The 24,852-nt window shown below is 52.4% G+C and overlaps 1 protein-coding gene across 2 annotated transcripts in view; it reads right to left on the bottom strand.

The window, feature by feature from the left end:
• The window catches only part of CTIF (cap binding complex dependent translation initiation factor), a 146,894-nt gene extending 126,925 nt beyond the window's left edge, over positions 1 to 19,969 (bottom strand). For both annotated transcript variants that reach the window (XM_058044210.1, XM_058044211.1), the window contains exon 1: positions 19,897 to 19,969. The gene's annotated coding sequence lies outside the window, so the exon portion shown is untranslated. The remainder of the gene's footprint in view (positions 1 to 19,896) is intronic.
• Between the last annotated feature and the right edge of the window lie 4,883 nt (positions 19,970 to 24,852).

Below are 24,852 nucleotides of genomic sequence, written 5' to 3'. Positions count from 1 at the left end.
AACATCAAGTGAGAGGAGGTGGGTTTTTATGGGCTCACCCTGTGGTGGGATGCTCCACTACAGGGGATATCAGGGCAAGGAGGCTGCTGGGGCATCACTGGCTGCAGCAACAACAGAAAGGAACACTCACAGATTTTGATACAAATTCAATACATGCAAATGCACCACCATTTCTAGATATAAAATCTGAACCAGGCCATAAAAAGCCTCCAACCACCAAGCCCTGAATTGTGAACAGCCTGAGTTTTATAACCTATTTTACACTGGTTCATGCCACAATCTGTGACTTAAGGCAGACATAATAGATTTCCACATTCCCCTGCTTCTACTATAAGCTAATGGAATGAGAACCCACATTACATGCTACCCTTGTTGTTTTTCACCTTCACAAGGAAAATGTTGGCAGGTAAAAATATTGAACAACTATTATGAATATCTGAGGAAAGAGCATTTCACACACGCTCCTCTCTTCAGAGCTGCGCTGTTTCTCCTTGGAGAGCACACAGCATCGCTCTGGTAGCTGGGCAGGACATGATGGCTGCAGGGATCTTGCTGGAAGATATGAACCAAGGATGTTTTCCTGCCAGATGAGCTTGCACATGTGCACCATGCACCTGTGTGTGCCCTCCTGCCATTCACCTGGCAGGCTGCAATCCTCAAGCAACTAACACCTGGTTTTGTGCCCAGCCCTTCTGGCACCCCAAGGGATGAGCCACGATGCCATGGAAGCAGCAGCCAGGGTACAAAACTCTCCATGCAGGCAGAGAGCACAGCCCACATCCTAAATAAAAGCACCACAACCACGAGCTCATCCATACACAGTCACTCGTGCACCCGCGCCCGCCGCCACGCATCATCCTTTGAAAATAACCAAAGGGAAACCATTATCGGGACAAAATCTTTTCTTTACAGGCACCCAGGCAATATAATGGGCACTTGGGCTGTGAAAAGCTCTGTAATCCTAAAAGACACATCCAACTCTAAGTTGAGATGTCAACCTGCTGAAGTAATCCATCCCACTGGTGGCTGCCCGTGGGAGGGACTGGGCGGGAGCAGCGCACCCCGGTCAGCAGCAGGGCAGGCACGGAGGCCGCTTAATCCCCATTAAATCACGCCCGTGGCTCACTGGCAAAAAGCATTTTTGTGCCTCTACACCAGCTTGTAGCAGCATTCAGAGAACATACCTTGGCCACCAGCCAAAACACTGGAGCTGCCACTCCCGGATGGATTTTATGCTAGGAGGAGCCAGCTGGTCCTCTCCTCCTGGGAATCACAGGATCACAGAACAGTCTGGGTTGGAACAAACCTTTAAAGGTCATCCAGTCCAACCCCCTGTCAGGAACAGTAACACCTCCCACTTGATGAGGTTGCTCCAAGCCCCATCCAGCCTGGCCTGGGACACTGCCAGGGATCCAGGGGCAGCCACAGCTGCTCTGGGCACCCTGGGCCAGGGCCTGCCCACCCTCCCAGCCAGCAATTCCTAATTCCCAATGTGCCAGAATCTGTGCCTGCCCTCTGGCAGTGGGAGCCATTGCCTGGGTGCTGTCCCTGCCTGCCTTGTCCCCAGGGGCTGTGCAGCTCTCCTGGAGCCCCTGGAGGCCCTGGCAGGGGCTCTGAGGTGTCCCTGGAGCTTCTCTGGTGCAGCTGAGCAGCCCCAGCTGTGCCAGGCTGGCTCCAGAGCAGAGGGGCTCCAGCCCTGGCAGCAGCTCCGTGGCCTCCTCTGCACTGGCTGCAGCAGCTCCAGCTCCTTGTGCTGCTGGAGCCGGGGCTGGGGCAGCTCTGCAGGTGGGCTCTCACCTGAGCCCAGGGGCACAGGGGCAGGATCCCCCTGCCCTGTTGCCCACGCTGGGGATCAGCCCAGGGCAGGGGGTTCAGGCTGGGGCAGGCCCAGCTCTCACCCACAGCACCCCCAGCTCCTTCTCCCAGGGCTGCTCCCTCTGCCCAGCCCCAGCCTGGGTTGATCCCAGGGGCTGCCCTGACCCAGGTGAAGCACTTGGCCTTGTTAAACCTCGTGAGGTTCCCATCCTTAAGGATTCTCACCTCCACCCCAACCAACTGCTTCCCTTCATCACAGCTTTCCCCTTTTTTGGAAATGAACCTCTTCTGTGCAACAAGAATAGGGACAGGAGAGCCTCTGGTGAATCCCAAATTCAACATCTCTGGAAGATGAGATAGGAATGGGGAAGCAACATGCTTTTTGCAATATCAGCCACCTTCTGCATTGTCAAAAGCAAATTTTCTGTGGGCTCCTGTTGCTAAAACCAAAGGGAACAATCCTTTCCAGCCTTGGGTATCCTGCTGGTTGGGATGGGTTAACACGCAAAGAGCATCATCTAAGGCAGCTCTCACACCTTGAGAAGATCACAGAATCATGGAATGGTTTGGGTTGGAAGAGACCTTAAATGTTATCTCATTCATGTCATGGGCAGGGACACCTTCCATTGTCCCAGGTTCTCCAAGCTCCATCCAACCTGGCCTTGGACACTCCCAGGGATCCAGGGGCAGCCACAGCTGCTCTGGCAACCTGTGCCAGGACCTCATCACCATCACAGGCAATAATTTCTCCACAAAACAGTTTCCTCCCAGATGCCCTTGCAAACCCTATATCCATTTTTCAGGCTACAAGGATGTCCATGCCGTGTTATCCCACATAATTTCCCACTGCACTTAGGAAAGCAAGTGTAATACCTAGACAGACCCAGGTTTTGCACTGGGCTCCCAGCAGCTGTCCCAGCAAGGACCACGATGCAGCACAGGCACCACAGCACCCACCAAAGGTCTCACCCTGCCCAGGGATGCTGCTGTGTGCAGGCATGGGCTCCCTGTGTGACCCCACCACACTGGCAAAAGTCAGAGCAGCAGGAATGCCCAGCCCAGGACAGGGGGAATCCAGACCCTCCAAGCTTTGCTTTGTACAAGCAGCATTGAGCCCAGCCCACCAGCTCAACCCTCCTCTCAAATCCATCCCCAGCTTTTAGCTCCTTCCAGCAGCTGATGAGGCAGCTTGAATCAATTCACCAGGAGAACGCCTGCCTTAGGGAACCAGCCCAAAAATACCAAGCACCTCCCCAGACAGGAATTTTTGGGAGCTACTGGCCAGCCACCAGCCTCCTTTCTGAGGCTTGAAGTGCATTTTTTTTGCAATCACTCCCAGACTATCACCCTGTTGGATGCTCTGCACCAGCAATGCTGCCACAGATCTCCAAAAATTCCCTTTCCAAGTGGCCCCACTCCACCTGTGGTTATTCCCCCTTGAAGTGCAGTGAGTGAGGGATGACAAGAAGCCAGCAATGGGGGTGGGAAGAGCAGCCTGCTGACTCCCAGGGTGCAAAGATGCTGCAAGCACTTGCACAGCTGCATTTACCACCCAGGGGACCTGGCTGAGCCCTAGCAGGCAGGAGCAGGACAGGGAGGGGTTTGTTATTACAAAGCAAACAGAGGACAGGTACTTTCAAGACATGACAAGTAAATTGTTTTGAAATGAACATGAGCCCGGCCGGTCTGTTTACCTCCACGAGCAGCAAGGACAGTTGGGACTGGCCCTGATCAGGACAGCTTTGGGATTTACCAACGCTGTGCTCTAATCTTCCCTGCTGTCAGTGACCCTGACATCAGCCCCTTCTGCTAACCCCAGGTCTCACACCACAGGATCACAGCGTGCTTTGGGTGGGAAGGGATCTTCCAGTTACCCCCTTGCCATGGGCAGGGACACCTTCCACAGTCCAAGGCTGCTCCAAGCCTCATCCAACCTGGCACTGGACACTTCCAGGGATGGGCCAGACACAAATTCACTGTGTAACCTGTGTCAGGGCCTCAGCACCTGCTTTTTTCCTAATATCTAATCTAAATCTACTCTCTGTCAGTTTGAAGCCATCCCTCTGTGTCCTGTCACTCCAACAGCCTCTCTCCATCTTTCCTGTAGGCTCTCTTCATGCAGTGCAAGAAAGCCTTGCTGAGTTCCAGTATTGCTGCTGGTGTACTGGGGACAAGAACATAAAATCTGTCCCAAAATACCCTTGAGTTGCTCTTTGTGTCCAGCTGTTTCATCCACCACGGACCCAAATGTGCCATGCACTTCATGTGTGACTGGTGTGACAACCAGCTCCTCCATCCTGCCTCATTTCCCTCTCTTGTAAAACACAAACACTGCTCTTTTCTTTCACGGTACACACTAAATTTCCACAGCTCTCCATTATGGTGCAAAGACATTTCATTTGGGACTGAAACGGGACTTGACATTATTTTGTTTCCTGTTTCTCATTGAACCCAGCTAAAAATACTCTCATCCCCCACCACTATCCTTGGCACCATGATTTCTCTACAGGCTAATTAAGAGAAAAAGCTAGAGTAAGCAGTAATTATTTGTTAAGGACAATTCACAGGAAGGATAACTTGGGGCACCCACCCAAAGGATGCAGCAGGGCAACGGGATGATGGGGGGAGGGCTGTAGGTGCAGCACAGGGGAGCAGCATCTGCAGCTTCAGCAGAAACACCACAGCAGGACGCCTGCTATTCATGTACCTTTGACTTCAGAGATTAAATAGAGAGCTCAAACTATACTGCTTTGCAAGGAAAAAAGAAAAAGGAAAAAAAAAAGGAAAGAACAGAGACAAGGGAGAATTTGATTAATCAAGAGGCTGCTTAGGGATATGCACCCAGATGGTATCTCACACCAAGGGCCCTTGAAGGTAAAGCCCCACCACTCCCAGCTCTTAGGTGCCAGCACAGGGTAGGGATGTTCATCTGAGGGGTCTCTATGACCCAACAATTCAGCAGCAGAATTTCAAATGGGATGTGAAAAGGCACTTCTGCAATAAATTATACAGTATGAAAAAAAATAAACCTCATTCTTAGTGCTGAGGTAGTGCAGGACTTGGAGGCTTCAGAGGAAGACACCAAGAATGCCAAGATAAACACATAACTCTGGGGTTTGGAGCAGGTTCTTCCCACTCCTTCTAGAGCTTTCATAGAACCATGGAATGGTTTGGGTTGGATGGGACTTCAAAAGCCATCCAGTGTCACCCCTGCCATGGGCAGGGACACCTTCCACTAGTGCAGGTTGCTCCAAGCCCCATCCAGCCTGGCCCTGGACACTTCCAGGGATGGAAAAGCCACAGCTGCTCCGGGAAAGTTTGTGCCAGTGCTTCCTGAGGACCCTGGTCCCTGGGAGCACTGATGATGATGAGCATTCCCACATGTCCATGATATCCAAAGGCCTGCCAGCACCAGGAACCAGAGGTGACGCCTGGCACTCGAGCCTCACTTGTCCCCTTGACCAGTGTGGGACATGGGTCATGTTTCTCCTCTGTCACAGTCCCCAGAGGAAAAAAAATCACCCTTGAAGAAACAAAAGTCTGAACCTATCACATAACAACAATAATAATTTTTTTTAATTACTTGTTTGCCGTCACCCCAGATTTGGCTTGATGAATTTTAAATAATTTTGGTCAAGTCACTGCAGCCAAACCACTTGGGAAGGAAACGCTGAAAAAATGGTTTCACTTTTTTTTAGAGTTTTGTATTTTTTGAACAAAGGATTTTTTGTTTTATTTTGTGGTGATGTACACTGAATTTCCACAACTCGCCATTATAGTGCAAAATAATTTAAACCACATTTCATTTTGGATTGAAATGGGACTTGACATTATTTTGTTTCCCGTTTCAACGAAATAAAAATATCTATTCTCATTGAACACAGCCAAAAACACCCTTATTCCCCACAACTGTCCTTAGCACTATGATTTTTCTACAGGCTAATTAACGAAAAAATTGAGTTAGCATTAACTATCTGTTTTATGGCCTGGTGCTGAAGAGTATTCATTGAGAATCTGAGGATAACTTAGGGCACCCACCCAAAGGACACAGCAGTGCTTCGGGAAAGAAGATTTGCAATTAAAAGTGTCACTGCAATCCACTTGAAAGTTAGAAAGTTAGGAACCTCCCTTTCTAGAGAGGGAAATAAGGAAGATGGGAACTCACACTCTCTCACACAGAAGGGGCACTGGTACAGCCCCAGTTCTGCTGGCAAGGTGTCACACCAGGCACAAGCCCAGTGCCAGCCCTTTCAGGCTTTGACCTCCCAGCACCGCCTCTGCTTGGCTTGGCCCCAGCTCCTCCACGGGCTGCTCTGCCGCAGGAGAAAATTTTTACTCTCCAGAGACTATCAGGCAGTGCACAAGATGACAGCCAGGGGTGCAGAAACCCCAACAGATACAGCCTGGTGTGGTGATGCCCCGCTCCATCCTCTCCGCTCCCTTTCGGGTCCAGCCGGATCCCGTGCAGGGCGAGGGGACAAAAAGCCCCAAACAAAACAGGTTTTCTGGGCAGTGCTGCTGACTTGCTGTTTTCCAAGCCCTCTGCCACCAAGCCCCTGCGGTGCTGCTAACCTCTGCTGATCCCATCAGGTGGTTTAACTGGGAAGCTTAGCAGTAAGCCCTGCTCCTGCGAGGAGGCACCGCGTTACGTGGGTTATTCTCTGCCCAGCCGTGGAGCTCTGAGCTCCAAAATCCCAGCTACAGATTACAGGAAGAAAATCAAGCGCCTCAATGGAGAAAATTTTTCCCAGGTTGCAATGTTTTGTTGTTGGGCTGGATTTAATTTTTTTTTCTTTCTGTCCTAGGCTTTATATTTTTAATGTTGAAGTACATGTTAAACCCTGTTAACATGCTGCAAATCCCTGTCTTGCTGGAAAAAATAAGAATTTGGCACCTCTAAAAGGCACCTGACCTATACCTGTAGCCAAATAAACATATTATAAACAGGAAAAGAGGCAAGTAGAGGAGGGAGAAAGCACAGTGGGGAGAGCAAAAGGAAGAAAAAATGGGATAGAGAATAAAAAATTCATGATAGGCCAAAAATCCAAAAACAAACCCAAAACCAACCAAAACCCAAAAACAAACAGACAAACAAACAAACAAACAAACAAAAGGGATCAGGAAGAACAACACAAATGAGATAAGGGACACAAAAATGGGACAGGCAACATAAAAGAAGGGATAGAAAAGAAGAAAAAATGGGATAGGCAACAAAAATATCGAATAGGTAACAGACAGAATGGGATGGGTAACTAAAGAAAAAAAGGGACTGGCAACAACTCTGCATCCAAGAGCTGGGCAGAAAGTGGCACTGCATGGTTCCCACCTGTTAACCTTGGCAGCCAGAGGATTTCTGCAGTAAGATGATGCACGTGTACAATCAGGGCAGGGGGAAGAGGAGGGAGCTGTGATGGAGACCATGGCAGCAAAGAAATCCCTGCAGGAAGGCCGCCTGGAAAGTCTGGCAGGCTGGGAGCACCAAGCCCAGCAGGATGGCCACTGGAGCAGGAAAAGCAATTCACAAGTATTACACTGTCTCTGGCTACAGCCCTTACTCTCAGGCTTCACCTAGCCTGAGCGAAAGAACATTATCATTAGGAGACAGACAATAAATCAAAGAACAGCTTGGAAAAGCCCGTGAAGCCTCCTGAGAGCCAAGGAAACCTGCACTATCTAGGGAAGAGCAAGATTACAATAATTAGGTCAGCTGGCGATAAGCCTCCCCAGCACACACACACACACGCTGCCGCTCCACCCGGGAGTGCTGACACCCCCCGGGAGCTGAGAATCCCAGCAGCAGAATGCCCGGGCACGGGAAACACCAGCTGCAGAAAGCCTCCTCCAGCAGCAAACAGCTGCAGCTGCTCCGCTCCAGGTCTGCGCATCGGTAGGTGAAGCTTGGGAAACTCCGATGGGATGCTGGAAAATTTCTTTGCTTTGAGCTGCGGTTCAGCAGCCAACATGTAACTCGAGTGTGAGATCTGGGTGCGCAGCCTGGAAACAGCAGCAGGACCCAGCTGGAGGAGGCCCTGAGCAGGTCTGATGTAGAAGCTGGCTCTGCACTGAGCAGAGGGCTGGACCAGAGGAGCTTACATCAACCCAGAATAACTTCAAGATCTTACCTATTGAGATCTTCCCTGAGCCCAGACTTCCACAACAAAGCAAGAAAGACATGCCTCAAGCTCAATGAAAACCAGAAGAAACTTCATAACACAGCAAGGTCAGGCTGACCTTCAGGAGAGGAATCAGGCTGACATGAAATTCAAGTACATGACAATCCCATTGAGCAAAGCTGCCTGCTCTGGGAGGCAGAGGATGGTCCCATGCAGTGAGTGCTGAACAGGGAATGCATGCACTTTTCCCTGGAGAAACGGAGACTGAAGCTTTTTTTACTCATCTCCTCCTTCCTGGATAGTTTGCCATCAGCTCTGCCCATGCTGGTGGGGCTCAAGGACTTGAAAGAGCCACAGCTGCAGGCCCAGAGGGTGGGCTGGACTGAGATCACATCCAGACGTTTGACCCCAGATGAAGCAAACAGGAAGGGCAGACCAAAGAGCAGGATGTGCTCACTGCTCCAACCTGCTCTTGGCTCTTCCTCCCCACCTGTGCCATCATCTGCCACTCTCTGATTTGGCCATTTATTACTGGAGCCCAACCTCCAGCCCAGAGCACAGAAACCAGTCACCTATGTTTGGGCTTTCCAGTCTCCCTCCTTGCACTGACTTGAGTACAACCACCACCTTCCAAAAGACATTTATTTTTTTTAACAGTGGAGGCAGAAAATCCCTCACTGGAGCCTCCACATTGTTTTTCTAAGGTGCTTCTCTCTGAACACCTCATCAATACTCTCACCTGCCCCTACAACCCACAACAGATCCCCAGAACAGCCCAAAGAACAACAAACAGCGCAGGATGGTTTTGTGAAGCCTCCTGCTTGCAGTCCACACAGCTGTGTTGACACCAGCAAGCTTTTCCCACCTGTCAGCTGTAGAAAATCCAAGCTCTGCCCTGCTCAGGTGAAACCTCACCTGCAGAGCATCTGGAGTCCCCAGCAGCACAAGGAGCTGGAGCTGCTGCAGCCAGTGCAGAGGAGGCCACGGAGCTGCTGCCAGGGCTGGAGCCCCTCTGCTCTGGAGCCAGCCTGGCACAGCTGGGGCTGCTCAGCTGCACCAGAGAAGCTCCAGGGACACCTCAGAGCCCCTGCCAGGGCCTCCAGGGGCTCCAGGAGAGCTGCACAGCCCCTGGGGACAAGGCAGGCAGGGACAGCACCCAGGCAATGGCTCCCACTGCCAGAGGGCAGGCACAGATTCTGGCACATTGGGAATTAGGAATTGCTGGCTGGCAGGGTGGGCAGGCCCTGGCCCAGGGTGCCCAGAGCAGCTGTGGCTGCCCCTGGATCCCTGGCAGTGCCCCAGGCCAGGCTGGATGGGGCTTGGAGCAGCCTGGGACAGTGGAAGGTGTCCCTGCCCATGGCAGGGGATCAAATTGGATGATATTAAGGTCCTTTCCACGTAAACCATTCCAGGATTTTATGATTCTCTGAATTCATTAAGTACTTCAGGATGTAATTACTCCACTGACTGACTGATCCAAGTTAAACCCAACCTTCACACAAGAATAGCATCCTACAGACTCCACTGTTTCCTGTGTGCTTCATGCAACCATGAAGTGCCTACACTCACGACAGTTCACTAGCTAAAAACCAGCAGCTCCCATTAAATACATACAAATAATTTTCCATATTCCTAGGTCATGCAGAGATGTCAGGCCCAGAGTTGACCTTCAGCCTCCAAACTCCCCTCATTAATATCCTGACCAATGCTCTCATTTGGTTATGTGCTCTGACTTCCCTTCCAGCACATTAAAAAACAGTCACTACAGTTCCCTCTGTACTTTTAATCAAAGCTCACCTCTTTTTTTGTTAAAATAATCGGCTAATCAAACCTATTGCTTCCAAGCTGACATTCCTCCTAATGCTTTAATCAATAGACAGAGATGTTCAGAAGGCAGCTAATATGGCCTAAGGCAGAGCACAGGATGCTGCGAGGACAGGTTCATGATGTGGCTGTACTTAAAAGAGGAGAAAAAAGATGAACACAATCAAGTCTAAACCCAAGAAAGGTTAGCGGAATATTTCTAGATGATGACCAACTTTGTCCTTCCCAGCACTACCCTTACCACCACACAAATATTCATTTTTGATGCCAGACTTCCTAGTGTTATAAAGCAAAGCAGTAAGCGATGCATGCTGGAATTCCCTCAGAAGATCAAAATTGCTCTTAGGGTTTTGAGTATCTGATTTGGAAACAGAGTGGTAAGATCCTAGATGGCTTGGGAGTTTCATCTCATTTTTATCTGCCCTTCTCCCCTTTAGAAAGAAGCAGAGCAATGATGGCTTCCAGGGTAGAAGAATAATTAACCCAAAACTAATGCACTTGTTTTTTTATCCATGGGACACCAGAATGCCTGGTATCACTTGGAGTGGCAGATGATTTATCGGCTTCCTTGCGGAGCAGCAGTGTCTGAAAGCCCTGTGGAGAGCAGAGCAGGCAGTGTGTGTCCTCCCTGGTATTTAGCAGCCGTTTCAGCCCTGCCATGAAAGGCAAGCTGGCAGCGGTCCTGCACGGAGCCCGTGTCACCGCCCATCCGTCACCCAGGCGAGCAGGGCATCCTCCAGCAGGGCCAGCAGCACCGCCCGAGCCACCTCCCCTCCTGGGAGAGCCCATGACATCACTTTCCATCGTTTTTTACAATATGACCAGGCCAGCCCTCGAAATTCCATTTGGCTGATCCTTCCTCCACAGATGTCCGCACGGCCAAGGAGCAGACAGGAGACCTGGAGCTGCCACGGGCCTGGCAGCACGGCCTGCTCGCTGCTTCACTCTGCCCCTGGCACAGGGAAGGGTCCTGCTGAGGGCTCATCCTTCCCCTCTGTGCCCTTCCCTGCCGGAATGAGGCGGGAATGCTCCTGCTGAATGAAGCCAGCGTAACTGGAGGTGCTCAAGGAAAAACTCGGCAAAGCCAGCAAGGGATGACTCTGCAAATCAGAGTGGGGGGAAAGGCTGAGTCGCTTCCTCCCCCACAGCCCTAAATAGAGAAGAGCGTAAGGAAAATCATTCTCTGAGCTGACAAAAAAGGAAGAGAATCCCCGGTGTAAAAAAAAAAAAAAAAAGTTTAAAAAAACAAAAATCAAAGTGCACATAGTGACAGCAGAAGGGAAAGGGACAGAAGAGGCAGCCTCCTGCTGCAGCTGTAATGGGAACAACAGCAGAGAGGGGCAGAACACCATCCCTGGCTCCTCTGGGAACTGGAAGCTCACTAATCACTTGTAACAGCAGCTCCAGCTCCAAGGCAAGCTCATGGACCATGGCTGATGCTGAAAAGCCACTGCAATGCTGCCTCATCCTCTCCAGGTGATGCTGCCAGCCGTGACCTCAGTCCTGATGGGAAACTGTGCTGAGCCTGGCAAGTGTCCAAGGAAGCTTTTGGGGACAGAATTTACCCACACCTCAGCCCGCAAGGACTCTGTGTGAGCTTGTAGGTGGTAACACATGGAACATCACTATCAGGAGCAGTCACAGTGTAACACCTGATGGAGGAGAGGAGAGGAGAGGAGAGGAGAGGAGAGGAGAGGAGAGGAGAGGAGAGGAGAGGAGAGGAGAGGAGAGGAGAGGAGAGGAGAGGAGAGGAGAGGAGAGGAGAGGAGAGGAGAGGAGAGGAGAGGAGAGGAGAGGAGAGGAGAGGAGAGGAGAGGAGAGGAGAGGAGAGGAGAGGAGAGGAGAGGAGAGGAGAGGAGAGGAGAGGAGAGGAGAGGAGAGGAGAGGAGAGGAGAGGAGAGGAGAGAGGAGAGGAGAGGGACCTTTAAAAGTTATCTAGCATCATCCAAACACACCCTCCCTGGCAGCATCCGTGCAGCCAACTCCTCCTTTCCTGTGATGAAAATTATTTGGTTTATTTCCTTAAATGAATTGTAGTGAATTACTAAGGTAATTTACTTAAGAATTAACCAACCTGCTTGCACCCAAACAGACATTATTTAGGTTTACGACTAATGCAGCCTCTCCTTGCAGACAAGAAAGAATTTACATTTCCCTTTTCTACCCTTTCTTACAGCCTGTAAGTTCTTATCTCCAAAATGTGCCCTCCTCTGTCAAATTTGGCTGATATTAGATATTAAAAAAGGTTCTGGAAGAATAGCAAGTGACAGTTAGTCTCAGTGCATAAGCCTCATTTCTGCTCATTTGAAAAAAAAAAAAAAAAAAAAAGCATAAAAACAGAGGAGAGGCTTCAAAGTGACTGCAGTCGATAAATGAATCTTTCACCCTATGTGACAAAAATATATCTATCAAAAAAAAAAAACTGAAGCAAGTGCTTTTTCTCAAAATCAATTTTGAGAAAAACAATGTGCGCTCTGCAGATGCTCCAAAATGCAGGACCGGGGGAGGACCAGTGCCCTGAGGTGAATCTTGGCACTACGAGCACCCTGGCAGGGAGGGATGCTGCGGCTCTGCCGACACTCCACGGAGCTGTGATGCCCTGCCCATGACTGATGCTGCTCTGAGCACCTGCAAAGGCAGGAAAAACACTCATCTGCCTGTGCCTGGCTAGCACAGGGATGGACAGAGCAGGGATGCAGGGAGAGATGGAGAACTCAGCATCCACCACAAGAGCTTTCCAGAAGTGTGTGTTTCATTGCAGTGCTGCTGTCGGGGAGTGAGAAACTGCTGATCTCAAAAGAAGGGGGAAAAGCTGGGAGAGAAAATTGTCCACCACCTCAGCACAGCCTTCACCCACACCCGGGGCCTCCTCTTCCTTTAGAGACCACTGCCGGCATCACAGCCAGGAACCTGAAAACTTCACCTGGTTCATCTACTTACAAGGATGAAAGGTGCACACGGCAAGAAAAACACAGAAATCATTTCCCAAAGAACGCCCCGAGCCTCTATGTCCTCCTGTAAAACCTCCTGCTGCAAAAATTACTGCTGCAAATTTCACCATCACCAGCCCAGCTTCCTAAGCCAAAGGAAAATAAAAACAAAGACACCTCCAAGGTGATTGTGTGGCTGGGAAGAAACATTCCCTGGATCAACGATATGCCCTGATTTAAGGGAATACAATTCCCGTGGGTTCAGGCATACACTCCTCTCTCCCCTCGCTGTGCAAAGCAAACACCTTCTTAAACATAAAACATTGTTATTAACCTCCAGCTGACAATCACAGCACAACCACAACCCTTCCTGCTTCCTTTTCTTCTCCTGCTGAGACACACAACATGGTATTTTTGATGACATGTTATTAAAATGCTCCCTGGCTTCACTGCAGTTGGACACGGCGCCCAGGAGTCCTCTAGCCCCAGGGGATTTGCTTCTGGGTGGGTAATACAGGGAAATGCAGCACCCAAAAACAAAGCAGCATTTAGCCTGGAGAAAGGGAGGCTCAGAAGGGACATCCTCACTCTCCAAAATTCCCTGACAGGAGGGTGCAGCCAGATGGGGGCCAGACACTTCTTCCAGGTTATAAGTGACATGATGGGGGACATAGGCTCAAGCTGCACCAGGGGAAGTTAAACTGGGTATTGGGAAAAAGTTATCCACTGAAAGGGTGGTCAGGCACTGGCACGGGCTGCCCAGGGCAGCGGTGGAGTCCCCATTCCCAGAAGTGTTCCAAAAGCATGTGGATGTGGCACTTGAGGACACGGTTTGGTAGTGAACATGGTGGTGGTACTGGATTGATGATTGCCTTTGGTGCTCTTAGAACTATTTTCCAACCTTGGTGACCCTGATTCCATGATTTGCAGACTACTGCTTTGGGCTGGCTGGCTGGACCTAGACTACACCATACAACTGCCAGTGACTGCAGCACACACTTCTATGCAGGATGAAAACATCCTTTAAAATTTTCTCCAGGTTAACTCCTGCAAAATCCCTGACTAACAAACACCAAGGAGTGTTCCTGCAGACACTGCCATACTTCAAGGCCACCTGCAGAAGCTGGTTGGCCCCAAAATGACATCCCCATGGACCACACATGAGGAGGAGCAGCTCACAGGCACAGGTGAGCCTCTGCAAAGCTGCCCCAGCCCCAGGCTCACCCAAGGCTGCTCCACCCAAAACCAGCTCCATGTCACCTCACAAAGCTTTGGCTTCACAAGAGAGGTGCTCAAAGCTGGGCACAGCCAGGACCCCTGAAACATCTGCAGTGCATTTCTGTTGTAGCTCAAAAGCACTATGGTAGCACAGATAGACTTGAGAGATTTTATCAAATTATGTGAAAAACTCAGGGTCACAACTGCTTATTTCATGGAAACACGGAATCCCAGAATGGTTGGGGTTGGAAGGAATCTCAAAGACCACCTGGCTCCTGCCATGGGCAGGACACCTTCCACTGTCCCAGGCTGCTCCAAACCCCGTCCAGCCTGGCTTAGGACACTCCCAGGGATTCAGGGGCAGCCACAGCTGCTCTGGGCACCCTGGGCCAGGACCTCAGCACCCTCACTGAGAAGCATTTTCTCCTAACATCCAACCCAAATCTACCACCTTTCAGCTTAAAGCCATTCCCCCTTGCCCTATCAGTGCTTGACGTGGCAGCAGACCATCCCAACACTAATTTGGGGGTTCATGGGGTGAGATCCCCAACGTATGGTATGGCACAGCTGATGTGAGGGACCCTCCTGTGCCACAGCCTCCCACGCCAACCCAACTGCTCGTGTCCCAGGCCAGCAGCCACCCAACACAACTGGCAACAGCTTGGTTGTGAACACCAGCTTCTCCCAAGGTCCTGGGAAATGCCAGCCAAGCCACACAGCTCCTGCAGGATTTCAGGAGCTCAAAAGCATTTTTCAGAAATAATTATGAACCCTGCTAATTGCAATTGCATTGCAGGTGCCTGGGCAAGCAAGCTGGTGGCAGTTGTGTCTCCCAGTAGCTTCTGCTCTGGTGCAGGGCAGGCTCCAGTGGTGGTGAAGCCTCTCCAGGGGTGGAACAGCCTGTACAAACCAGTCCCAGAGAGCTGAGCCTGCTCCCAAAGGAGGGAGAAGTTGGTTATTTTTGGTTTGGTTTTTTTGGATTTTTTTTTTTGTTTGTTTGTTTGGGGTTTTTTTGTGGGTTTTTTTTTTGGGGTTTTTTTGGGGGTTTTTTTTGTGTTTTTTTTGTTTTTTTGTTTTTTTTTTTTTTTTTTTTTTTTTTTGTGTTAAGGCCAATTGCAGTGGGCAGTGGGTTGACTTTGGTTGGAATCCAGGCAAACACCAAAGCAGATATCTCACTCCCCTCCACAGCTGGACAGGGGTGAGGAAATAGAGCAAAAGGGTCATGACTTGAGATATGTGAGGGATCCCTCCCCAAATCCCATCATGGGGAAAACAGACTTGAATTTGCAGTATTAATTGAATCTATTAACAACACATTAAGAGCAGAATAATGACAAGTAAAATAAATCTCAAAACCACCTTACCCTCACTCCTTCCTCCTTCCCAGCTCTACCTCCTCCCTCGCTGGTGCAGGGAGACAGGAATGAGGGTTATGACCAGCTCAGAACAAGATGTTCCTGCCACTGCTCAGAGAGAGAAGTCAGAGGGAGAGAAGCCAGAGTCCTCACCCTGCTCCAGTGTGGGGTCCCTCCCACAGGAGACAGTTCTACATTAAGTTCTCCAGTGTGAATCCATCCCAAGGGCAACAATTCTCCATGAACTGCTGCAACATGGATCATGGGGTGCAGTCCTTCAGGGACAGGCTGCTCCAGCATGGGTTCCCCCTCAAGTCCTATCAGGACACCTGCCCCAGCATGAGCTCCTGTTTCCACAGATCAGCATATCCCTGCCAGGACCCTGTTGCAGCATTGGCTTCCCAGGGGCTCACAGCCTCTCTCAGGCACCCCCTGCTCTGGCGTGGGCTCCTCCAGGGGCTGCAGGTGCATCTCTGCATCCCCACACCCTCCACGGGCTGCAGGGGAATCTCAGCTCGGGTGCCTGGGGCAGCTCCTGCCCCTCCTCCGGGCCTGAGCTTGGTGTCTGCAGAGTTGTTCTCTCACATGTTCTCACCCCACTCCTCTCTGGCCACAGTAACAACTGCCAGTGACTGGCAACCATTTCATTTTCTTCTTAAATCTGTTATCACAGAGGAATCACCATCATTCCTGATGGACTTGGCCACGGGGTCTGTCCTGGAGCTGGCTGGACGTGGGGCAAGCTCCTGGCAGCTCCTCACAGAAGCCACCCTGGTAGCTCCCCCCATTATTAAACCTGGCCATACAAACCCAACAGACCCATTCCAACCACAGGTGAGAAAGAAGAAGCTTGCGGGCAGCCACGTGCACCCTCAGGTCACCCAGGCACGATGTGACACGGGGGATGGGGACACCACAGAGCCACCCAGCCCTGCTCTCCGTGCCAGGGACAGCCCCATCACATCCACGCTACCCCACCCATATCCCTCTCCATCCTGGGGGGAATACAGGTGTTTTCCAGCACCACCCCAGCCCCTGCACGGATGCAGCCAGGCTGGGGAGGGAGATGAAGCTGAGCCAGCTGCCACAGAGGAGACGCCCTCGATAAATGTCTGCACGTTGTGAAATGCACCTGCAGCAGGCTCCTGGCCCACAGGTGTGGCCGGACTGGTCCTGCAGAGATGGCACAGGCAGAGGTTTGGCTCTGTCACCACAGGTTCCCCCACCACCCCAGAAACCAAGCTCTTCTTCTCCTGGACCACAACTGCTGCATGCCTGGGGGACAGGGAGGCTGAGGGGGGTGTGTGCAGCACAGGAGACAGAGCAGTGCCTTTCTGGAGTGAGCACAAGGCTGCTCCCAACCAGCCTGGGGTGCCTAAAATATCAGTGTCACACAGACTGCCTGAGAGGACTCTCCAAGAGCTAACTCAAAGAAGAAAAGTCTCAAATCTATTAACTTTCCATCATAAGTTTTCTGCAATTCATCCACGACAGAGGCATCACCTCCCATTCCTGGCCACTGCTGAGGTACCTCTGCACTTCAGAACGACAATGACAATGCAAAATCCAGCAAGCCAAGAGTGACCATGGCACAGCTCAAGGCAGACGTGAAAGAAACAAAACCTCTCACTTCAGCAGGGAAGCTTAAACGCACCAAAGTTTTAAGAACATCCAATGTTGCTCCCATTTCAGTCTGAACTGAGGGGGAAACACACTTCTCTCAGGATCACCAGCAAGGCATCTACGTTGTAAGCGAATATATATACACATATGCAAGAATGTATGTAAATAAATAAAAATAAAATAACCAGAGTCTCAAACAAACAGAAGATGACTGGTTGGCTACAGTAGCCCTTCATTTCAGAGGACACAGTAATCTGCTAATTGTCCTCAAGCGGCAGAACTGCCCCTTCTCCGAGGAGTTTCACAACATCCCGAGGCATTTATGGAGATTACTCAACAGCAGCCTCAACACTTCCAGTCTCCTGTTGTCCTTTCCCCAACCTGATCATAGCCCAAACAGAGTGGCAAACTGTTAACCCTGAAACTTAACAATAGTGTAACATAAATGTCTTAACACTTCCGCCGAAGTGAAAAACATTGATGATATTTAGTTACTCCATCAGAACATAAAGAAAGAATGTTAAATGTTTCTCAAACAACTCTCGAAAAAGCTGCCCCAGCTTCCACAGAAAACAAGGTCTAGCTGTACTTTAAGCCTCACTCCTCACAAACACACAGGACCCCAAGGCTCAACTGAGCAGCAAGAACATGAAATTAAATTAGGTTCAGAAGGGTTTTCTTGCTGCTTTGCAGAGACCTGTGGGCAAAATCTCAACCAGTGACAACTACCACAATTTCAGACCCTTCCTGATGGGGAAAAACCAAGCAGGAGCAACGATGGCTGCAAGGAGAAACGGGAGAGAGCCACACACAAATTGGTTAAGAAGGGGAAAGTCAATACAGCACAGTTTGTCCTCACCAGGAGATCACAGCAGAATGAACTCAATCACCCAGTTCACCTCAACATGAGGTACTCCAGAGGGAAAAAAGAGTATTGTTATCCTCATTCAAAACCAAGTGCTGAAGAAGAGACTTCTGGAGATAAAGCCCAACATGCCACCATCTCTCCTTCCACAGTCTGGATGCAGGGCTAACATCCATCAAGCATGTTTCCAATGCTTTGCATTCCATTTTTCATGGCTTTTAGGAACCCTCCAGAGACCATTCCCATGCCATTTGTGGATCAGGCTGGAACAAACCCAGCCAAGCCCCTCAGGTACCTCAGCCCCCTTCCAAATGGCATCACAAAGGCAGAGCTGGAGTTCAGTTCATCTCCACAAATTCTCTCCAGTCTTTCATCCAGCCAGGTGCTGGGCTTCACCCCCCCAGATAACCTGAGACAAATTGCTTCCCTGCAGCAGCACCCAACTGCAGCTCCTCTGCTCTAAAAGCAACCTGAGGTCTTATAAATGATAAAAAAAAAAAAAAAAAAAAAAAAAAAAAAAAAAAAAAAAAAAGCACAGCCTGAGCTTCCCAAAACAGCCACTGCTCGTCTGTGCCAAAGATAACACACTCAGTGCAGGGCAACCACAGCCTACAAATCTTACCCAAGGCTTGAGGGGATCAAATGCAGCACAAGGTTTTGCTCTTGAACCTTGGGCTCAGCAATAGCAGAGAAAAGCCTTTATGACACAGGGAAAAAATAACGTTGGTGGACACAACAGAACGGCTGTTTCCACTCCCTGGAGACAAGGTGTGAATATTTGCTAGTCAAGGTCATGTAAATCATCAGCAGAGTAGGAGGGCTCCTCCTCCATCCTGTGTGGCGCCCCCCTGCCACAATGTGGATGCTCAGATGATGGTCCACCACCAAAAAGCCTTCCTAGGTTTTGTAGAGAAGGGACTATGAAATGATCTGCTCTTATTTTGGCATCTTTGCACTGAAAGACACAACCTGGAAGCTCAATCTCTCTTCTGCTTCCTCCCATCTCTTCAATTTCTGTTAACGAAGCTGTGATTTTAACCTTCATCCCACACCCACCTGAGTGCTGGAGGAAGAGCAGGGTGGACTACTGGAGAAGGAATGAATGTGGCACCCATGGGCACGTGGAAATGCCCATTTGAGGGAAGCACACAGGTTCTGGGGCACTGAGAAACAGCACCTGCCCCTTTCCAACCTAATGGCATTGCTGCTCCATCCACCGTGGGATCTCACGGATGAGAAGAATCTCACCCTTTCCAGAGAAGCCTGACCCAGGGAATGGCCCCGGGAGGCGAACCTTGGTCTCATTCTATGGAAAAACCACTCCAAGGACAGAGTTTTGATGCACGGGGAGGCCAGTGACACCCAACAACTGTGCCCCCAGCGTCCAGCATTTCTGGGGGCAGCTGCGGCAAGAAACATCCCACAGCTGCCGGCTACTCCGCTGCCACAGCATCTGTTGTCCCCTCCTGTCACCCACCACGGCCCCCGAGAGCACGTGCAGCCAGAGTGACTCTGCAGGAAAACGATCACCGTAGAACGACAACAAAACCGGGTCTCTGCCGAGCCCTCCGAGCCCGCGACACCCGCACCCAGCCCGGGGGCCGCTCCTGCGGCGGGGTGGGCGCCGCTCCCGGCCGGGACCATCCCAGGGGAGCGGCGGGGATGCTCGGCGGGCACCTTTGTGCGGCGGTGCCGCTGTGCGGGCTCTGCCGCCGCGGGGCCGCCGATGGCCGCGGCTGCTGCGGCGGGGACACGATGGGCTCCCCGCGCTGCTGCCCGCGGGGGGCTCGCCCGGGGCGCGGCTGGGGGGCAGCCCTGCCCTTCTGCGGCCGAACGGAGCGCCCGGGAAGCTTCCAGAGGCGGGGAGCACACCCGAGCCCAGCCCCGGAGCCCTCCGCCGGGAGCGCCGCAACCCGGGGGGGCCCCACGGCCACGCACGGGCTGTCACCGAGCGGGGGGGACACCCCCGGGGCGAGGCCGCCGCGACACCGCCAGTACCCAGAAACCGGCTCCATCGGCGGCACGACCCGCACCCCCCCGCGGGGTTCGCGTCTTTCCGAGGGAGACAAAAGCCGGGATGCGCTCCCCCCGCCGCCCCCCTTCGCTCCCCCCCGGCCGGTGCTGTGTCACGTCCCCCCCCGGGCCGCGCTTACCGTGCGGGGCCGGGCGCGGTCAGTGCCCCGCTGAGGGGGTCATGGGCGCGGCGCGGGGTTGCGGGGGGCGCGGGGGGCTCCGGGGGCGCCGCCCGGGAGGACGCTCCGGCTCCGGCTCCGGCTCGGCAGAGGGACGGGCCGGGGCGGCGGGCAGTGACGCGCCGCGCTCCGCCCGCGGCCCGCGCCGGCCCTGACGGGAGATGTAGTCCGGGGCTGCGGCCTGCCCGCCGCGGGGGGGCCGCACGGCGGGGACCGGACGGGGACACCCCGAGTGCCGCAGCCCCACGCCTCTGACGGGAACCTCCCGGACCCCGCAACCTCGGGATCCGGCAGGGACCCCCGGACCCTCCCACGCCCGGGATCTGACAGGGACCTCCCGCCTCTTGCTCCGCCGGGGCTCCGAGGGAGACTCCCCCATCCCGCAAGCCGGGCTTTGACAGGGACCGCCCGGACCCCGCAATCCCATAAACTGACAGGGATCTAGGAGTCCCGCACCCCGGGGATCTGACAGGGACTCCCTCAATCCCGGACTCCTGAATCTGACGGGGACCCCCCGCACCCCTCACTCCGCGGGGATCGGCTGGTCCCGCACCCCGGGCCCTCACAGAGATTCCCGCATCCACCCCTTCGGGGCCTGACAGAGACCTCCGGATCCCACAGCCCCGGGATGTGACCAGGGACCCCCGTGTCCTGCACGCCGGGGATCTGGCAGGGAACCCCCAGATGCACAAACCCTGGGACCCTCAACCAGCGAGTCCCAAACCCTGCGGGGCCGGTGAGAGACCAGCCGGGCTCAGAGCAGCCTTTGGGGCGGTGTTCACCCACCCAAGACAGCGCCAGGGGCAAACACCAGCTCGCGTGTCCTCACCTGCATCCATCGGGATTCAGATCAGAGCCGCAATCGTCTCCTCACGACAAAGCAGCATCCAGCTGGGCTCCAAGGAGCGGGGATTAAACGGGGCTGAAGAGAAAGAGACTGCAAGGGTTTCACAGAGTCACAGAATGCTTTGGGTGGGAAGGACCTTAAGATCATCCAGTCCCACCCCCTGCCATGGCAGGGACACCTTCCACTGTCCCAGGCTGCTCCAAGCCCCATCCAGCCTGGCCTGGGGCACTGCCAGGGATCCAGGGGCAGCCACAGCTGCTCTGGGCACCCTGGGCCAGGGCCTGCCCACCCTCCCAGCCAGCAATTCCTAATTCCCAATGTGCCAGAATCTGTGCCTGCCCTCTGGCAGTGGGAGCCATTGCCTGGGTGCTGTCCCTGCCTGCCCTGTCCCCAGGGGCTGTGCAGCTCTCCTGGAGCCCCTGGAGGCCCTGGCAGGGGCTCTGAGGTGTCCCTGGAGCTTCTCTGGTGCAGCTGAACAGCCCCAGCTGGGCCAGGCTGGCTCCAGAGCAGAGGGGCTCCAGCCCTGGCAGCAGCTCCGTGGCCTCCTCTGCACTGGCTGCAGCAGCTCCAGCTCCTTGTGCTGCTGGAGCCGGGGCTGGGGCAGCTCTGCAGGTGGGCTCTCACCTGAGCCCAGGGGCACAGGGGCAGGATCCCCCTGCCCTGCTGCCCACGCTGGGGATCAGCCCAGGGCAGGGGGTTCAGGCTGGGGCAGGCCCAGCTCTCACCCCCAGCTCCTTCTCCCAGGGCTGCTTCCTCAATCCATTCTCCAGCCAGTCTGTGTTTATGCCTGGGATTACTCTAACCCTCATGGAGGACCTTGCGTTTGGCCATGTTGAATTTCATGAGGTTTGCATGGGCCCATTTCTCAAGCTTGCCAAAGTCCTTGTGCGTGGCAGATAATCCAAGTGTTTCTATATAAACACAAAAAATTCTGGGACAAGAAATGCGAAAACTAGAATTTAAGCACCTTTTAAACGTCTCTCTAGTCCACTGGATCCCTTCAACCCAGGTGCTCAAAGCCACTCAGAAATGTTCCTACAAGCAATTTAAATCACTTTCTGCTTACCACACCAGGCTCTCAAAAAGACTCACCCAACAATCATTCCCCTTTTCTTGTGGTCTGGGTTGTATTCAAGAGGTTAACTATTTCTAACCATGGATTCTTTGTTGCTCCCTGTCTGTTTCTACCGTCACACTCGTCTGGATAAATGGATCACGTTAACGAACATCAACGCAAGGACTGCATCCATAAATTCACCAGAATTGCTGGCCTCTGAAGAAACCTTAAGTCTACTTTGACAGCAAAATCGGATTCCAAAGATCTCTCTCCCTGCTGTGCTTTATTTTGGGCCTTATCGTTTGCTGGGCAGGTTGTCATGACAACCTGATATTCACCGGAGGGTGGCTGTAATTGGGAGAGCACATTGTTAATTTAGCTCCAGATTCTTTTTATTTTGTTGTATTTTAAGCAAAGGGGGACTGCCTAGATTTTCATATTTTTATCTATGATCATACTATGGTTTAATTATTAATCTGAGTGCCAATAGCATCTCTCCAGTGACGGCTGAGCTGCAGAGCTCACCAGGGCAGAAAACGGCTCTGCCCACATCCTTTTTTCCCAGCTCATCTCCTCACGCAGCCTCCCCACATCCCCTCCAGCCCTCAAGCCCCTAAACCAAGAGCCCCCAGGCCCAGGATTTCACAGGGACGCTCCTGCTGTATGGGGGAGAAAAAAAGGTGTGACCTACTCTTGTGTTAATGCTAATTTTTTGAAATTCCGGTGTCAGCTTTAACCTGAAAACAATTCCTCTCAGATAGTTATTTAGAGCAACTCAGCTCTCTGCAGAGAACACCAGCCCATAATATTAACATGTGAACACGCTGACATGTGGAAATCCAGCTCCTGGATGGGAACAGCAGCTCCTGGCTCCACATGCTGGGACCTCTCTGTGCACACCACAGCAGGTTCTGGCCCCAAATACTGGGACATCTTCTTGCGCCCCATGGCAGGTTCTGGCCCCACATGCTGGGACATCTCCTTGCACCTCACTCCTGCCCCAACAGGCTTAGGGACATCACAAAATGTCACGGAATGCCACCAAGCACTCGCCTGAATCCTTGCTGGAAGCTGGAAGGTGTCAGGACTGGGGACTCTGGATCAGGAGCTCTGGATCAGGACACACGACTTCCAGCCTGAGATTCTTGGGAAATGACCCATCCTGCAGGGCATGGTGTGTGTAGGAGTGTGAGAAGGAGCTGGGTTTGTTTCTCCAGGGGGCGTGGGGGGATGTGAAGAGGTGGCACCAGGGTGGCACCAGGGTGGCATCAGGGTGGCAGCAGGGTGGCAGCAGGGTGGCATCAGGGTGGCAGCAGGGTGACACCAGGGTGGCATCAGGGTGGCACCAGGGTGGCACCAGGGTGGCACCAGGGTGGCATCAGGGTGGCACCAGGGTGGCACCAGGGTGGCAGCAGGGTGGCAGCAGGGTGGCAGCAGGGTGGCTAAAGGCAAACCCACAGCGGGGTGGGTGCCAGACTCCGGAGCAGCGCCGCGTCTGTCGCGCTCCCACCTCGCGTGGGCTGGAGGCTGCCTGGCCACGCTGCTCATGGCGTTCATCATCCACGTGTCCCAGCAGGAAGAAGGGGCAGCTTCCCGGTGACTGAGGACTTTTCTCCAGGAGCTGGCGCGGCTCCAGGTCCAAAGAGCAAAGTGGAGCTTTGCCGAGCCCGTCCCCATGCGGGAGGAGCAGCCCTGCTCCCCTCAGCCCCTCTGAGCTGCTCATCCCTACCTCCTCCTTTCATCCCTGCTTCTGGATTAATCCCGTCACAGTCCAGGAAGGAGCTGGGAAGGGAAGAGGATTTCTGCTTGAAAGGAAAAAGAAAGGAGAGGAGTTGTAAAAGCTGGGGATGGAGGAGGGAATAGAAACATCCTTCTTTCAAGGAAAAGATGCTGTGGCTGCTGTTCTGGGTACCATATGCCAGGTAATAACACGAGATGACTCAGTGTTTGGGAAATTAAATTGGCTCTTTATTAAAAGCATGCATTTAGGGAGGTAGTGAGGTGTCAGGGGAGTCCCTGCATTGCCTTAGCAGAGGGAATTCAGGCAGGCTGTCTCACTCCCTACACTGCCGAGCACAGAGTTCACAAGGTGCTGGGACACAAATCCAGCCTCAGCATCCTCCCAGGGCTGCTCCCAGGGAAGCACTGAGCATCTCTGGGAAGATGTTAGGAGCTCTTCCGAAGCTCTCTCCTACCTCATTCAGTGGAAGCTGTTGGGTCTCTGCCAGTGGGAAGCGCTCCAGCCTCAAGACTTTTGTCCCAGGAAAATAGCAAGAGGCGGAAAGAGCAGCTGGGGACACGAAGAATTTTGAGAGCACAAGCTGCGACTCAGAAAATGCTGTGCCAAACTCTAGTCTTGCCCTGGCAATAGCCTTTAAAATGCCTTAGCAATGGTGGGAATATACTAATTCCAAGGGGAAATACAGAATATTGACAAAGTACCTTGCTCGTAGCTGGGTTGTGCTGGTAGCTTGGTGCCCCTTCTCTACCCCTTGAGCAAGTCTTGGCCTCACAGAAAGTAGCTGAAGGCAAAATTCAATGTACTGTTTTCTGCTCAAATCATACCTCCCCTCTGTGGAATTCTCATTTTTGCATACAGACAGGTACCGAAAAATTAAGCTAAAGATGAGAATTAATTTCTTTTTCCCCAAGTCCTGCCAGCACAGGTGGGATGACGGAGGTGTCTGCCAGGATGGAGGCACAGTGATGAACTCAGTGGGTTTCTAAGAAGTGGCTGTGGCCATTAAGTGCTCAGATGCTCCCTCAGAGACTTCTGCAGGAAAATAAACACTTAAAATAGTTGGCCAACAATCTTCCTGCCAGAATTAGACTGATCCTTATTATGGTCGGGCTGCAGTTGAATTGAAAGCAAATAGACGTCCTTTAAAAACACAAATAATGGACCCAGTGTAGGAGCAGAGGACTGGAGACAGACGAGGTCTTTATTCCCATTCTGACAGAGCCTGAGTGAGCAGCTCTGCCCTCCTTCCCAAGCATCTGTCCCCCTTCCCAA

Source organism: Melospiza georgiana, chromosome Z (assembly GCF_028018845.1).
Source record: "Melospiza georgiana isolate bMelGeo1 chromosome Z, bMelGeo1.pri, whole genome shotgun sequence".
Lineage (NCBI taxonomy): Eukaryota > Metazoa > Chordata > Aves > Passeriformes > Passerellidae > Melospiza > Melospiza georgiana.
This window is presented reverse-complemented; position numbering and strand designations above follow the sequence as displayed.